Below are 6,668 nucleotides of genomic sequence, written 5' to 3'. Positions count from 1 at the left end.
AACACTTTCTTTCCAACATATTGGCATCGTTGAGTATTTAATTTTATAACGTTGGACCGATATTGATTATGCTCAGTAAATGGGAAATACATATTAAATAGACGACTGAAAACAGGAACAAAAATACTGTTTTTACGACCGTAAGAAGAGTAGAAAACAGTCTATTGGATAAAATAACTCATTACGGAGTAAAATAGAACAAAATTACCAGATTTACAACCAGTTTGAAGCGATTTGAAATGATGCACCGATATCCGTTCGTTTAATTTTAATTTCCATGTTTTTTATTAATCTATTTTCAAAGAAATATTCGGTGCTTACGGACGTAACATATTGACGAATACTCAATCAAGTGCACAAAAATCTCGCAATGAAATTAATCAACGTATCGATCTGTGGCTCGATAAATTTCCCTAGGATGCCTAAAGACTGTTCTAAACGTGCCGGCGAGTCTATCGCAGGATCTTACTGACATTTTCCTTGTAAATCTGTAAGAGACTTTGCGTTAGACAAATAGCCGAGAGATTTAATAAATATCAATCGTTCATTCATTCATTCTTCTTCGTATTCACTCACACGTTCGCGTCTGCTACCAAAACCCCTAACAGATTTGATTGCTGCTCTGCCTCTCTTGCCGCGTTCGGGTATCTCATTCTCTTTGTAATTCTTCGGAGTAGACTGAATAGTGCGCTCTTTTCCTTAAGCGATCGCTGAACCGTTCGACGCGAAACCGATTCTCGGATTGTGTTTCCTCGTTCAATTTTCACGGTCCCCTTTCCCTGTATCTGTGTAAGGTACTATGCTTGCAGTATTATATAGTGGAATTGGTTCGCTTACGGGTGTAAGTCTGCATTGTGCAACGTTATTGTTAAAGTCAGTCGTAACTCTGATATTCGACGAATTGATCAATAGCATTTTGATGGCTTCTGATCATTTCAAATTGTTCTATGATAGGATGTCTTGTTCGGAAGAAAAATTCTTCCCTATACTCTTTCCTGTAGGTACAAGACTAATTGTTACCCGTAGAAAAAAATTCCTGAAAATTTTTATCGGAAAACGGTGATTCATGGTTATTGATATTCAGTTCCATGGCTCAACGGCATATTATCGCTTAATTAGAAATTTCACGTATTTTGGTGATGATCATTAGAAAACAGACGACATTCTATCGATAATGTGCAACTTGACGATATTTTGGCGACTTATAATCTTAAAACTATGAACAAAAATCAATTGAGATCGATAAAGAATTATAATTTCATGTGTTTGTTGTGGGAGTTTCAGACTGAAACTTTTCTCAACTGAAAACCCCATTTCCTGACGCGAAAAACTAGAAAAAAGATTTTTGTTTGAAAGAAACAAAAGACAGTAACTCCCCAATTGGAAAAATGATCAGCATCAAAATCCCTAGCATGCATAGTTTCAGCTATCGCTCGTAACTTGTAATTTCCTGCTCAGTTTAGGGTAAGAGGTACAGTAATGTTCACTAACGGGTTCCCAGTGGCTTACCAGTTTTTGGAATAAAAACATCTTTTCTATCGAAATTTTATGCGTCTATGATCAACGTATCGTTACTTTCTCTTGTCATTTTCGTCGCTAGTCATTGTCACATAAAATTTTCTATGAAAGGAAACTCGTTCCATTGTCGTTTCCAAAAAAATAGTGAGCCACTGGAGCCCATGTTACATTTTGAAGATCTAACAGTGGCATTATAGTTAGATAACGGGTGATAAAATTTTATATAAAATTGTAATAAATATGTTGGTGAGCTCGTATATGCTTCAAATCTCAACTTGAATCTATCGAGAAGAATTCGTGCATCAATTCGATCGAACATACTCAAAGATTCGGTACATTCGTTGCGGCCTTATGTGCATAGATTTTTCACAATAGATTAGAGTGGAGCTTCTTATATTTATATCACAGTAGTTGAAATTATCTGCCAATATACACAAGACTAAAAGTGAGGTTAGAAACCACATTATTTGATCTAGGAACTATACATAAAGTATAATCACTAATTTTCACTGCCTTGTCAAATTACGCCCCTATAGTTCGATTGCATATATATAATCATTTTTCTACTGATTTCACTGACGAAACTGATGCGATGACATACATGCTGGGATGCGAAGGTGTAAAACTGGCAGAATACTGATCATAAAACTTACGTCACATTTATCACAACATCTAGGATATAGAGTGAATTCATAACGACTGCATTGGTCCGTCGCGTGCTAAAATTTAGTGCGCACGCGCTACAATCCAAGAGCGGCTGTTTACCAAGACAGCCAACCACCCACTTCAAAATTCCCTAGGCTTAAGATCCGTTGATTCGGAACTAACTCGGAACCCGTGGGACGGCAGCCCGATGCGATACAGCTGTTGTTACGTCATTTGGTAGAGTTCTCGTTAGGTTACAGTTGCGTTGCATTTGTTATACGAGAGTAACCAACATTAAGTGTTGCATTATACTTACATTGATGAAATGTAATCGAGATCAGGCTGCTTTGTGGGGATCATATTGTGTAACTGAGAATATGCTTTGTTTTTCTGGATCTGACATCGTTAGCCTGTTCTTTCATCGAAAAAAAAGTGTAGAGCAAAAATTCCCTATAAAGTATGAAAATCTCGACAGCGAGAGTGACAGATGGCAGCACAGATGGCGGGAAATTAGAAACTTGTCTTTACATTGTAATCTCGTAAAACGATCAGGTTCTCGAATAATCACAATTGAACTTCGCTGACAGGTAAATTCGTTTAACAGTTCAACCGTACTGCAAGGGTGTTGATATTTCAATGTACGCTGATTGGCTACGAGGTATTCGTACTCTGGATGAACGAGGGCAAATATTAGGCGCCGATAAGTGATATATCGTTTATTTAACGGTACATGATTCGCCCATTAAAATTCTTAAATCTATCGTGGCAGCTGTTCGCGATTGAAAACTGATTAAAGGCCTGTATTAGTATAATTCGAGTGTATCTAAAAATCGAACCGGCGATTTCTAAATGTATGACAAGTTTTCGTTATTTTGGGAAGTTTTGAAAAAATGACAATTTCTATTTGAATTTTCGTTAACCAACTTTACATTATTACATGCATTTTCACCAAACGAAACAGTCTTATGTGGCTCAAAAATTATGATGGTACAATATTTCATTCACGACTTTTAATCGATTAAGATGGTAAAAATTTCATTTAAAAATTGCCATTCAAAACAATCGATTGTCATTTTATACCAGTGCTGTGCGATTAATCGATTAATCAGCAGCTTCGATTCGATTCATTTTTTCGATTAATCGACGATTTCGACTGATCAAATCTAAGTCATTATACATAGTTTCGCAAAAATCGAGTAATTCGATTTTTCCCTTGGCGAAAGTGAGATATGTTATAATTTTCAGAACTGTTTAATCGAGGTAAGATTGTACAAAAACTACAATTTATCCGATTATTATGTCTGTAAACAATGATCAGTCACCTCGACTTTGAAGTCTAATAAGTGATTCGGTGGTGATAACGAAGATAGAATAAATGGCAAAACTGGAAACTCTATCCGCAGATAAAATGTCATCTCGCAGCTTCAGCCAAGTTTTTAAATTCGTCCGCTTTAAGCGTAGAATTTAACCTTCTTCTGAACCCTTTAAAACTGACATTTGGTGTAACTGATTTGAAATAAGACTGTTCAAAAAATACGAGTAAGAAAACAGAGCTTAAAAAATTCAGTTCCACAAGTTGGAAGAATTTAAATAACTGCAGTAATTTTCGAAGCCGTGGCTGCAACGCAAAAAATTTGTTCATTTATCGATCGAATTAATGGTTAAAGAAAGTTTCTGAAAATAATTTTAACCAAGGAGCACCGGGTAAGAATTATTCTTATCTACCGAATACAGAAGAAATTTATTTGTTACAATGCTGTTCTACAATCGTTGAAAACGGTTACGAAATTACGAAGGATTTTCAATGTACTTTCTGTAATCTTAGAATTCTGTCTTATTAATGTGAAAAAATAATATTTCCATAGCTGGTAAGAAATTTACCTTGTAAATATTCAATTTTTGATCGGAGAAAATGACGAAGCGTAAAAAGACATTCGCCTAAGAAAAAGTTAACTCCTTCCTTACGTAGGTAACTCGGTAGGATTGTTGAATATGTTTCAAACCGTTTTTTCAGTTATTCGCAAACTTGATTTCATACGAATTATACAAAATGTGTTACAGAGAGAGTGAGAGATACTAACGATGAGCAACAGTGTAATTAAAGGTCTCAAGCCTCAATCACAGAGGAGTTCAAATCCGCATTTAAGGGGGCGGGTGAAGTCAAGTCAATTTCCGGTGTAACATTTCTACCAACACCGATATTATCTGCTAGGGTAGGATGAATAACGCGAGCCTGCAAGCACAAGCTGAAGTCAACCAGACTCGCTTCCTGTTATACAAATCTCGCGCTTCCGTCGCCTCCATAACTGGATGCATACGCGTATATTTGCCGTAGAAATCGAAGCGATGAAGGCTGCAAACCGTCGCCATTGGTAGCTATTTCCGGCAATGATTCCATAATCAAATAAATGATTTTTTAAATACCGATCCGAGAGTGTGATTTCGTAAAAGATTCATTCCAAAAACTGTGTAATTGTAGATGTCCGATATACCATCTGTCAGGGAACTTTTATTCCCCTGAAATATTTCAGTAATTATGGGATGTTTTCAAGAAGATTGATAATAATTTCATTGCGATTCCGATGACACAATTTATAATTTTATTACCAACTCTTAGCAATATTAAGAATCTTTTCAACTATTCCAGCGTTTTTCCAGATGGCTTGTGTAACGCAGGTAAGAGTCCCTCAGCGGCGGCGTTTCATTGTGGGAGGGTTGAAAAATTAAGGCACGTGTCTCTACTGAACTCACGTCTCTTACTCCAATTCCGTAAAACTTGCAGAGCGTATAATTTTGAGGCGAGTTTTTGTACGTATATGTATATGTACGCAGGTTGGTGTGTGAAGATACACACGGCATGCTGACGACGTGCTGGCAATGAGTATAGCATGAAAAAAAATTTTTTGTTTTTTTTTTTCAACACCTTGTATATATATGCACGATGTATAGATTATTTAGAGGTTTGTGTTTATATGTATATTCTGTTTATGTGCCGTTGCAACACCGAAAGAACGATTCGATTAAGCAAACCGTTTTTCACAAATGGAAAGAAATAAAGATTTTATTTACAAATCGAATGACTTTTGAAATTGAAACGGTAATTTTGAAGTAGCTACGATTGCATGGCTTTGGCGGGAATTGACAAACTTTTCCATTATTACAACAAAGCATAATTATTCGAGGATACGAAGATGAGACATTGGAAAGAAATGAGAAAAAGTGAAACAAGATATAAGATACATCACGTAGATGTCATTTTTTAAAATTTTTATCGCTTAGCCACGTTTTGTGACATGGATTTGATTTTGAAAGGATTTTATAAAAACCAGATGCTATCTTCCCATAATATACGTTACGTATATGGGAAAACTTCAAGCTCTACGAAATAGTTTATAACTAGATTCAAGAGATATTCTTACGCGAGAATTTTTGTCTTTCTTTTCTTTTTCTTTTTTTTTGGTTTGCTACATGCAACAAGTTTTTGTTCACAAACCATGTGCATGTATACTGAGAGGTTCTCTTAAAAGAACCTGCTCGCCGTTAAGTTTATAGGTACGCGTAGCCAACTTCGTAAAAATGTTACTAGCATTGCGGGCAGATCGACCGATGCGTAACGGATCGCGACTACGCCATATGCGGAGACTTTTCAGGGTGTGTTCCGCAACTAGTTGGCAGCACTGAAAATTCCCTATGACAGAGGCAGACCTGGTCGCTAACGCAGCAGAGTAAATGAGATAAAACTGTATTGACAGTACTGGGAGCTAATTTCGGAACGCACCGTTAATAGCCGAGAGATTACGGTTTACCGTCACTTGTCAACCGTTCGATTCTAGGGAATTTGCATTTGTCGGCAAAGGTTCGCGTCAGGCTGCGACAACGGACGTCGGCCAATGAAAATTAAGCAAGTTGTATCGCGCGTGCGCTACGAGCAGCGCCTCTCGAGGAAACCTCTGCGCATATATCATATACGCGTGTACGTGTGCGCAATAAAGAAAGAATAGGTTTATACGCAATGCGTTTTAACGCTGGACCTCGACATTGTAATCAACTCTGGAAGTTTGTGCTCGTGGGTCACAGCGGGTGGCCAATCACCAGATTGGATCATGAATGAGCGGAGAACCGCACAGTTTTTGCCCACCCCGGGTTACCGGGTATACACATTTAGTTTTTGCCACCTCAACTGCAGCCGGATTAGAAACAGTTTGATTCAAATGGAATATGTTAAACGGACAAAACGTGCGCAAGTAGAAAATACTGCAGCATAACTGAGGGGAAAAATTGTCGGATGCGAATCGTTGCGGAAGAATTTTCAAAAGAATTTTTCATTTTTTTTACTTTATTTTCGCATCGCAAATTTGTTCGGTAGTTTCAACATGTGCTCGTTTCACTTCGATCAGTCCAATTTTACGGTTTGCCTACGATCCCATTAATTGTAGAATACCTGAAATATTATATCAAAACAATTAAATTCAGTGGCGCATTACTTTGGTAATTATCGATTTTTT

This window comes from Neodiprion virginianus, chromosome 2 (assembly GCF_021901495.1).
Source record: "Neodiprion virginianus isolate iyNeoVirg1 chromosome 2, iyNeoVirg1.1, whole genome shotgun sequence".
Classification (NCBI taxonomy): Eukaryota; Metazoa; Arthropoda; class Insecta; order Hymenoptera; family Diprionidae; genus Neodiprion; species Neodiprion virginianus.
This window is presented reverse-complemented; position numbering follows the sequence as displayed.